This window comes from Ambystoma mexicanum, unplaced genomic scaffold (assembly GCF_040938575.1).
Source record: "Ambystoma mexicanum isolate Mex_15411 unplaced genomic scaffold, UKY_AmexF1_1 Mex_scaf10, whole genome shotgun sequence".
In the NCBI taxonomy this organism is placed as follows: domain Eukaryota; kingdom Metazoa; phylum Chordata; class Amphibia; order Caudata; family Ambystomatidae; genus Ambystoma; species Ambystoma mexicanum.
In genome coordinates this window covers 1,545,001-1,552,500 of record NW_027182325.1, presented here as the reverse complement: position 1 = coordinate 1,552,500, position 7,500 = coordinate 1,545,001, and the positions used below count along the sequence as shown (strand labels likewise).

At 47.5% G+C, this 7,500-nt stretch overlaps 22 non-coding genes and 4 pseudogenes across 22 annotated transcripts in view; all 26 read right to left on the bottom strand.

Annotated features, from left to right (window-relative positions):
* Nucleotides 1-36: 36 nt before the first annotated feature.
* LOC138550113 (5S ribosomal RNA) lies at nucleotides 37-155 on the bottom strand. Its single transcript, XR_011293876.1, has one exon. It is a non-coding gene; the product is annotated as a 5S ribosomal RNA (ribosomal RNA).
* Nucleotides 156-261: 106 nt separating this feature from the next.
* LOC138540881 (5S ribosomal RNA) lies at nucleotides 262-380 on the bottom strand. Its single transcript, XR_011288908.1, has one exon. It is a non-coding gene; the product is annotated as a 5S ribosomal RNA (ribosomal RNA).
* Nucleotides 381-486: 106 nt separating this feature from the next.
* Nucleotides 487-605, bottom strand: LOC138548965 (5S ribosomal RNA). The gene has a single exon (XR_011292754.1). It is a non-coding gene; the product is annotated as a 5S ribosomal RNA (ribosomal RNA).
* A 463-nt stretch (nucleotides 606-1,068) lies between these two features.
* On the bottom strand, nucleotides 1,069-1,177 carry LOC138546828 (5S ribosomal RNA; annotated as a pseudogene).
* Nucleotides 1,178-1,283: 106 nt separating this feature from the next.
* Nucleotides 1,284-1,402, bottom strand: LOC138547800 (5S ribosomal RNA). Its single transcript, XR_011291629.1, has one exon. It is a non-coding gene; the product is annotated as a 5S ribosomal RNA (ribosomal RNA).
* A 106-nt stretch (nucleotides 1,403-1,508) lies between these two features.
* On the bottom strand, nucleotides 1,509-1,627 carry LOC138537027 (5S ribosomal RNA). Its single transcript, XR_011285179.1, has one exon. It is a non-coding gene; the product is annotated as a 5S ribosomal RNA (ribosomal RNA).
* Nucleotides 1,628-1,733: 106 nt separating this feature from the next.
* Nucleotides 1,734-1,852, bottom strand: LOC138550112 (5S ribosomal RNA). Its single transcript, XR_011293875.1, has one exon. It is a non-coding gene; the product is annotated as a 5S ribosomal RNA (ribosomal RNA).
* Nucleotides 1,853-1,958: 106 nt separating this feature from the next.
* LOC138539762 (5S ribosomal RNA) lies at nucleotides 1,959-2,077 on the bottom strand. Its single transcript, XR_011287827.1, has one exon. It is a non-coding gene; the product is annotated as a 5S ribosomal RNA (ribosomal RNA).
* Nucleotides 2,078-2,183: 106 nt separating this feature from the next.
* Nucleotides 2,184-2,302, bottom strand: LOC138538553 (5S ribosomal RNA). Its single transcript, XR_011286648.1, has one exon. It is a non-coding gene; the product is annotated as a 5S ribosomal RNA (ribosomal RNA).
* Nucleotides 2,303-2,766: 464 nt separating this feature from the next.
* LOC138543442 (5S ribosomal RNA) lies at nucleotides 2,767-2,875 on the bottom strand (annotated as a pseudogene).
* Nucleotides 2,876-2,980: 105 nt separating this feature from the next.
* On the bottom strand, nucleotides 2,981-3,099 carry LOC138548615 (5S ribosomal RNA). The gene has a single exon (XR_011292410.1). It is a non-coding gene; the product is annotated as a 5S ribosomal RNA (ribosomal RNA).
* Nucleotides 3,100-3,205: 106 nt separating this feature from the next.
* Nucleotides 3,206-3,324, bottom strand: LOC138540870 (5S ribosomal RNA). Its single transcript, XR_011288897.1, has one exon. It is a non-coding gene; the product is annotated as a 5S ribosomal RNA (ribosomal RNA).
* Nucleotides 3,325-3,430: 106 nt separating this feature from the next.
* Nucleotides 3,431-3,549, bottom strand: LOC138548964 (5S ribosomal RNA). The gene has a single exon (XR_011292753.1). It is a non-coding gene; the product is annotated as a 5S ribosomal RNA (ribosomal RNA).
* A 463-nt stretch (nucleotides 3,550-4,012) lies between these two features.
* Nucleotides 4,013-4,121, bottom strand: LOC138546283 (5S ribosomal RNA; annotated as a pseudogene).
* Nucleotides 4,122-4,227: 106 nt separating this feature from the next.
* On the bottom strand, nucleotides 4,228-4,346 carry LOC138547799 (5S ribosomal RNA). The gene has a single exon (XR_011291628.1). It is a non-coding gene; the product is annotated as a 5S ribosomal RNA (ribosomal RNA).
* A 106-nt stretch (nucleotides 4,347-4,452) lies between these two features.
* LOC138537026 (5S ribosomal RNA) lies at nucleotides 4,453-4,571 on the bottom strand. The gene has a single exon (XR_011285178.1). It is a non-coding gene; the product is annotated as a 5S ribosomal RNA (ribosomal RNA).
* Nucleotides 4,572-4,677: 106 nt separating this feature from the next.
* LOC138550111 (5S ribosomal RNA) lies at nucleotides 4,678-4,796 on the bottom strand. Its single transcript, XR_011293874.1, has one exon. It is a non-coding gene; the product is annotated as a 5S ribosomal RNA (ribosomal RNA).
* Nucleotides 4,797-4,902: 106 nt separating this feature from the next.
* LOC138539761 (5S ribosomal RNA) lies at nucleotides 4,903-5,021 on the bottom strand. The gene has a single exon (XR_011287826.1). It is a non-coding gene; the product is annotated as a 5S ribosomal RNA (ribosomal RNA).
* Nucleotides 5,022-5,127: 106 nt separating this feature from the next.
* On the bottom strand, nucleotides 5,128-5,246 carry LOC138541644 (5S ribosomal RNA). The gene has a single exon (XR_011289646.1). It is a non-coding gene; the product is annotated as a 5S ribosomal RNA (ribosomal RNA).
* Nucleotides 5,247-5,711: 465 nt separating this feature from the next.
* On the bottom strand, nucleotides 5,712-5,830 carry LOC138542249 (5S ribosomal RNA). The gene has a single exon (XR_011290236.1). It is a non-coding gene; the product is annotated as a 5S ribosomal RNA (ribosomal RNA).
* Nucleotides 5,831-5,935: 105 nt separating this feature from the next.
* On the bottom strand, nucleotides 5,936-6,054 carry LOC138551177 (5S ribosomal RNA). Its single transcript, XR_011294908.1, has one exon. It is a non-coding gene; the product is annotated as a 5S ribosomal RNA (ribosomal RNA).
* A 106-nt stretch (nucleotides 6,055-6,160) lies between these two features.
* Nucleotides 6,161-6,279, bottom strand: LOC138540859 (5S ribosomal RNA). Its single transcript, XR_011288886.1, has one exon. It is a non-coding gene; the product is annotated as a 5S ribosomal RNA (ribosomal RNA).
* A 106-nt stretch (nucleotides 6,280-6,385) lies between these two features.
* Nucleotides 6,386-6,504, bottom strand: LOC138548961 (5S ribosomal RNA). The gene has a single exon (XR_011292751.1). It is a non-coding gene; the product is annotated as a 5S ribosomal RNA (ribosomal RNA).
* Nucleotides 6,505-6,967: 463 nt separating this feature from the next.
* LOC138546282 (5S ribosomal RNA) lies at nucleotides 6,968-7,076 on the bottom strand (annotated as a pseudogene).
* Nucleotides 7,077-7,182: 106 nt separating this feature from the next.
* Nucleotides 7,183-7,301, bottom strand: LOC138547798 (5S ribosomal RNA). The gene has a single exon (XR_011291627.1). It is a non-coding gene; the product is annotated as a 5S ribosomal RNA (ribosomal RNA).
* A 106-nt stretch (nucleotides 7,302-7,407) lies between these two features.
* The window catches only part of LOC138537399 (5S ribosomal RNA), a 119-nt gene continuing 26 nt past the window's right edge, over nucleotides 7,408-7,500 (bottom strand). The window contains exon 1 of the ribosomal RNA XR_011285536.1: nucleotides 7,408-7,500. This exon is cut by the window's right edge and continues 26 nt beyond it. This is a non-coding gene — a ribosomal RNA (5S ribosomal RNA).

The following is a 7,500-nucleotide window of genomic DNA, read 5'->3' as shown; positions in this document are numbered from 1 at the left end:
AGAAATGGCTCACTTCCTGAACTTGGAGCACAAAAAAGCCTACAGCACCTGGTATTCCCAGGCGGTCTCCCATCCAGGTACTAACGAGGCCCGACACTGCTTAGCTTCCGAGATCAGACGAGATCGGGCGCATTCAGTGTGGTGTGGCCGTAGGCTCTGGGCCTAGTGAGTTTTGTACTTTTAAGCATCTAGTCGGCTAGACCTTGCAGTTTTGAAAGGCAATTGAGAAATGGCTCACTTCCTGAACTTGGAGTACAAAAAAGCCTACAGCACCTGGTATTCCCAGGCGGTCTCCCATCCAGGTACTAACTAGGCCCGACACTGCTTAGCTTCTGAGATCAGACGAGATCAGGCGCATTCAGTGTGGTGTGGCCGTAGGCTCTGGGCCTAGTGAGTGTTGTACTTTTAAGCATCTAGTCGGCTAGACCTTGCAGTTTTAAAAGGCAATTGAGAAAGGGCTCACTTCCTGAACTTGGAGCACAAAAAAGCCTACAGCACCTGGTATTCCCAGGCGGTCTCCCATCCAGGTACTAACTAGGCCTGACACTGCTTAACTTCCGAGATCAGACGAGATCGGGTGCATTCAGTGTGGTGTGGCCGTAGGCTCTAGGAATGCTAAGAATATTACTCTTATGCATTTGCATTTAGTAAGCTAAGCCATGCAGCCACTTGCAACATGATACCACGCTCATCGCTCGATCAGGCTCGATCAGGCGAGATATATAAGACTGGTGGGCCCATTCAGGACTCCTATGTCTGGTAGGATAACTTTAATTCATCCATCCTGTGTCTGTTGCAGGGAGGTGGAGAGAACAATCAACACAATAATGGTTTTCTTTCATGCCTCTTGAAGGACTCAATATTCTCTGTACTGCATTACATGTGAAAGTCGATTTATTACCCATGAACACACTGCCTGTATGCTAATTCTATGTAAAAAGGTAGCTCCAGCCCTCATGATGTTGTCCAACATTTCCGCTATAAAACGGGATACAATTATTTTGGAAACATACCAAATTTGAAAAATAATTGAGAAGTTGCGCAATTACTAATCATGGAGCACAAAAAAGCCTACAGCACCTGGTATTCCCAGGCAGTCTCCCATCCAGGTACTAACTAGGCCTGACCCTGCTTAGCTTCCGAGATCGGGCACCTTCAGTGTGGTGTGGCCGTAGGCTCTGGGCCTAGTGAGTTTTGTACTTTTAAGCATCTAGTCGGCTAGACCTTGCAGTTTTGAAAGGCAATTGTGAAATGGCTCACTTCCTGAACTTGGAGCACAAAAAAGCCTACAGCACCTGGTATTCCCAGGTGGTCTCCCATCCAGGTACTAACTAGGCCCGACACTGCTTAGCTTCCGAGATCAGACGAGATCGGGCGCAATCAGTGTGGTGTGGCCGTAGGCTCTGGGCCTAGTGAGTTTTGTACTTTTAAGCATCTAGTCAGCTAGACCTTGCAGTTTTGAAAGGCAATTGAGAAATGGCTCACTTCCTGAACTTGGAGCACAAAAAAGCCTACAGCACCTGGTATTCCCAGGCGGTCTCCCATCCAGGTACTAACGAGGCCCGACACTGCTTAGCTTCCGAGATCAGACGAGATCGGGCGCAATCAGTGTGGTGTGGCCGTAGGCTCTGGGCCTAGTGAGTTTTGTACTTTTAAGCATCTAGTCAGCTAGACCTTGCAATTTTGAAAGGCAATTGAGAAATGGCTCACTTCCTGAACTTGGAGCACAAAAAAGCCTACAGCACCTGGTATTCCCAGGCGGTCTCCCATCCAGGTACTAACGAGGCCCGACACTGCTTAGCTTCCGAGATCAGACGAGATCGGGCGCATTCAGTGTGGTGTGGCCGTAGGCTCTGGTTCTTGTGAGTTTTGTACTTTTAAGCATCTAGTCGGCTAGACCTTGCAGTTTTGAAAGGCAATTGAGAAATGGCTCACTTCCTGAACTTGGAGTACAAAAAAGCCTACAGCACCTGGTATTCCCAGGCGGTCTTCCATCCAGGTACTAACTAGGCCCGACACTGCTTAGCTTCTGAGATCAGACGAGATCAGGCACATTCAGTGTGGTGTGGCCGTAGGCTCTGGGCCTAGTGAGTTTTGTACTTTTAAGCATCTAGTCGGCTAGACCTTGCAGTTTTAAAAGGCAATTGAGAAAGGGCTCACTTCCTGAACTTGGAGCACAAAAAAGCCTACAGCACCTGGTATTCCCAGGCGGTCTCCCATCCAGGTACTAACTAGGCCTGACACTGCTTAACTTCCGAGATCAGTCGAGATCGGGTGCATTCAGTGTGGTGTGGCCGTAGGCTCTAGGAATGCTAAGAATATTACTCTTATGCATTTGCATTTAGTAAGCTAAGCCGTGCAGCCACTTGCAACATGATACCACGCTCATCGCTCGATCAGGCTCGATCAGGCGAGATATATAAGACTGGTGGGCCCATTCAGGACTCCTATGTCTGGTAGGATAACTTTAATTCATCCATCCTGTGTCTGTTGCAGGGAGGTGGAGAGAACAATCAACACAATAATGGTTTTCTTTCATGCCTCTTGAAGGACTCAATATTCTCTGTACTGCATTACATGTGAAAGTTGATTTATTACCCATGAACACACTACCTGTATGCTAATTCTATGTAAAAAGGTAGCTCCAGCCCTCATGATGTTGTCCAACATTTCCGCTATAAAACGGGATACAATTATTTTGGAAACATACCAAATTTGAAAAATAATTGAGAAGTTGCGCAATTACTAATCATGGAGCACAAAAAAAGCCTACAGCACCTGGTATTCCCAGGCAGTCTCCCATCCAGGTACTAACTAGGCCCGACCCTGCTTAGCTTCCGAGATCGGGCGCATTCAGTGTGGTGTGGCCGTAGGCTCTGGGCCTAGTGAGTTTGTACTTTTAAGCATCTAGTCGGCTAGACCTTGCAGTTTTGAAAGGCAATTGTGAAATGGCTCACTTCCTGAACTTGGAGCACAAAAAAGCCTACAGCACCTGGTATTCCCAGGTGGTCTCCCATCCAGGTACTAACTAGGCCCGACACTGCTTAGCTTCCGAGATCAGACGAGATCGGGCGCATTCAGTGTGGTGTGGCCGTAGGCTCTGGGCCTAGTGAGTTTTGTACTTTTAAGCATCTAGTCGGCTAGACCTTGCAGTTTTGAAAGGCAATTGAGAAATGGCTCACTTCCTGAACTTGGAGTACAAAAAAGCCTACAGCACCTGGTATTCCCAGGCGGTCTCCCATCCAGGTACTAACTAGGCCCGACACTGCTTAGCTTCTGAGATCAGACGAGATCAGGCGCATTCAGTGTGGTGTGGCCGTAGGCTCTGGGCCTAGTGAGTGTTGTACTTTTAAGCATCTAGTCGGCTAGACCTTGCAGTTTTAAAAGGCAATTGAGAAAGGGCTCACTTCCTGAACTTGGAGCACAAAAAAGCCTACAGCACCTGGTATTCCCAGGCGGTCTCCCATCCAGGTACTAACTAGGCCTGACACTGCTTAACTTCCGAGATCAGACGAGATCGGGTGCATTCAGTGTGGTGTGGCCGTAGGCTCTAGGAATGCTAAGAATATTACTCTTATGCATTTGCATTTAGTAAGCTAAGCCATGCAGCCACTTGCAACATGATACCACGCTCATCGCTCGATCAGGCTCGATCAGGCGAGATATATAAGACTGGTGGGCCCATTCAGGACTCCTATGTCTGGTAGGATAACTTTAATTCATCCATCCTGTGTCTGTTGCAGGGAGGTGGAGAGAACAATCAACACAATAATGGTTTTCTTTCATGCCTCTTGAAGGACTCAATATTCTCTGTACTGCATTACATGTGAAAGTCGATTTATTACCCATGAACACACTACCTGTATGCTAATTCTATGTAAAAAGGTAGCTCCAGCCCTCATGATGTTGTCCAACATTTCCGCTATAAAACGGGATACAATTATTTTGGAAACATACCAAATTTGAAAAATAATTGAGAAGTTGCGCAATTACTAATCATGGAGCACAAAAAAGCCTACAGCACCTGGTATTCCCAGGCAGTCTCCCATCCAGGTACTAACTAGGCCTGACCCTGCTTAGCTTCCGAGATCGGGCACATTCAGTGTGGTGTGGCCGTAGGCTCTGGGCCTAGTGAGTTTTGTACTTTTAAGCATCTAGTCGGCTAGACCTTGCAGTTTTGAAAGGCAATTGTGAAATGGCTCACTTCCTGAACTTGGAGCACAAAAAAGCCTACAGCACCTGGTATTCCCAGGTGGTCTCCCATCCAGGTACTAACTAGGCCCGACACTGCTTAGCTTCCGAGATCAGACGAGATCGGGCGCAATCAGTGTGGTGTGGCCGTAGGCTCTGGGCCTAGTGAGTTTTGTACTTTTAAGCATCTAGTCAGCTAGACCTTGCAGTTTTGAAAGGCAATTGAGAAATGGCTCACTTCCTGAACTTGGAGCACAAAAAAGCCTACAGCACCTGGTATTCCCAGGCGGTCTCCCATCCAGGTACTAACGAGGCCCGACACTGCTTAGCTTCCGAGATCAGACGAGATCGGGCGCAATCAGTGTGGTGTGGCCGTAGGCTCTGGGCCTAGTGAGTTTTGTACTTTTAAGCATCTAGTCAGCTAGACCTTGCAATTTTGAAAGGCAATTGAGAAATGGCTCACTTCCTGAACTTGGAGCACAAAAAAGCCTACAGCACCTGGTATTCCCAGGCGGTCTCCCATCCAGGTACTAACGAGGCCCGACACTGCTTAGCTTCCGAGATCAGACGAGATCGGGCGCATTCAGTGTGGTGTGGCCGTAGGCTCTGGTTCTTGTGAGTTTTGTACTTTTAAGCATCTAGTCGGCTAGACCTTGCAGTTTTGAAAGGCAATTGAGAAATGGCTCACTTCCTGAACTTGGAGTACAAAAAAGCCTACAGCACCTGGTATTCCCAGGCGGTCTTCCATCCAGGTACTAACTAGGCCCGACACTGCTTAGCTTCTGAGATCAGACGAGATCAGGCACATTCAGTGTGGTGTGGCCGTAGGCTCTGGGCCTAGTGAGTTTTGTACTTTTAAGCATCTAGTCGGCTAGACCTTGCAGTTTTAAAAGGCAATTGAGAAAGGGCTCACTTCCTGAACTTGGAGCACAAAAAAGCCTACAGCACCTGGTATTCCCAGGCGGTCTCCCATCCAGGTACTAACTAGGCCTGACACTGCTTAACTTCCGAGATCAGTCGAGATCAGGTGCATTCAGTGTGGTGTGGCCGTAGGCTCTAGGAATGCTAAGAATATTACTCTTATGCATTTGCATTTAGTAAGCTAAGCCATGCAGCCACTTGCAACATGATACCACGCTCATCGCTCGATCAGCGCTCGATCAGGCGAGATATATAAGACTGGTGGGCCCATTCAGGACTCCTATGTCTGGTAGGATAACTTTAATTCATCCATCCTGTGTCTGTTGCAGGGAGGTGGAGAGAACAATCAACACAATAATGGTTTTCTTTCATGCCTCTTGAAGGACTCAATATTCTCTGTACTGCATTACATGTGAAAGTTGATTTATTACCCATGAACACACTACCTGTATGCTAATTCTATGTAAAAAGGTAGCTCCAGCCCTCATGATGTTGTCCAACATTTCCGCTATAAAACGGGATACAATTATTTTGGAAACATACCAAATTTGAAAAATAATTGAGAAGTTGCGCAATTACTAATCATGGAGCACAAAAAAAGCCTACAGCACCTGGTATTCCCAGGCAGTCTCCCATCCAGGTACTAACTAGGCCCGACCCTGCTTAGCTTCCGAGATCAGACAAGATCGGGCGCATTCAGTGTGGTGTGGCCGTAGGCTCTGGGCCTAGTGAGTTTGTACTTTTAAGCATCTAGTCGGCTAGACCTTGCAGTTTTGAAAGGCAATTGTGAAATGGCTCACTTCCTGAACTTGGAGCACAAAAAAGCCTACAGCACCTGGTATTCCCAGGTGGTCTCCCATCCAGGTACTAACTAGGCCCGACACTGCTTAGCTTCCGAGATCAGACAAGATCGGGCGCATTCAGTGTGGTGTGGCCGTAGGCTCTGGGCCTAGTGAGTTTTGTACTTTTAAGCATCTAGTCGGCTAGACCTTGCAGTTTTGAAAGGCAATTGAGAAATGGCTCACTTCCTGAACTTGGAGTACAAAAAAGCCTACAGCACCTGGTATTCCCAGGCGGTCTCCCATCCAGGTACTAACTAGGCCCGACACTGCTTAGCTTCTGAGATCAGACGAGATCAGGCGCATTCAGTGTGGTGTGGCCGTAGGCTCTGGGCCTAGTGAGTGTTGTACTTTTAAGCATCTAGTCGGCTAGACCTTGCAGTTTTAAAAGGCAATTGAGAAAGGGCTCACTTCCTGAACTTGGAGCACAAAAAAGCCTACAGCACCTGGTATTCCCAGGCGGTCTCCCATCCAGGTACTAACTAGGCCTGACACTGCTTAACTTCCGAGATCAGACGAGATCGGGTGCATTCAGTGTGGTGTGGCCGTAGGCTCTAGGAATGCTAAGAATATTACTCTTATGCATTTGCATTTAGTAAGCTAAGCCATGCAGCCACTTGCAACATGATACCACGCTCATCGCTCGATCAGGCTCGATCAGGCGAGATATATAAGACTGGTGGGCCCATTCAGGACTCCTATGTCTGGTAGGATAACTTTAATTCATCCATCCTGTGTCTGTTGCAGGGAGGTGGAGAGAACAATCAACACAATAATGGTTTTCTTTCATGCCTCTTGAAGGACTCAATATTCTCTGTACTGCATTACATGTGAAAGTCGATTTATTACCCATGAACACACTACCTGTATGCTAATTCTATGTAAAAAGGTAGCTCCAGCCCTCATGATGTTGTCCAACATTTCCGCTATAAAACGGGATACAATTATTTTGGAAACATACCAAATTTGAAAAATAATTGAGAAGTTGCGCAATTACTAATCATGGAGCACAAAAAAGCCTACAGCACCTGGTATTCCCAGGCAGTCTCCCATCCAGGTACTAACTAGGCCTGACCCTGCTTAGCTTCCGAGATCGGGCACATTCAGTGTGGTGTGGCCGTAGGCTCTGGGCCTAGTGAGTTTTGTACTTTTAAGCATCTAGTCGGCTAGACCTTGCAGTTTTGAAAGGCAATTGTGAAATGGCTCACTTCCTGAACTTGGAGCACAAAAAAGCCTACAGCACCTGGTATTCCCAGGTGGTCTCCCATCCAGGTACTAACTAGGCCCGACACTGCTTAGCTTCCGAGATCAGACGAGATCGGGCGCAATCAGTGTGGTGTGGCCGTAGGCTCTGGGCCTAGTGAGTTTTGTACTTTTAAGCATCTAGTCAGCTAGACCTTGCAGTTTTGAAAGGCAATTGAGAAATGGCTCACTTCCTGAACTTGGAGCACAAAAAAGCCTACAGCACCTGGTATTCCCAGGCGGTCTCCCATCCAGGTACTAACAAGGCCCGACACTGCTTAGCTTTCGAGATCAGACGAGATCGGGC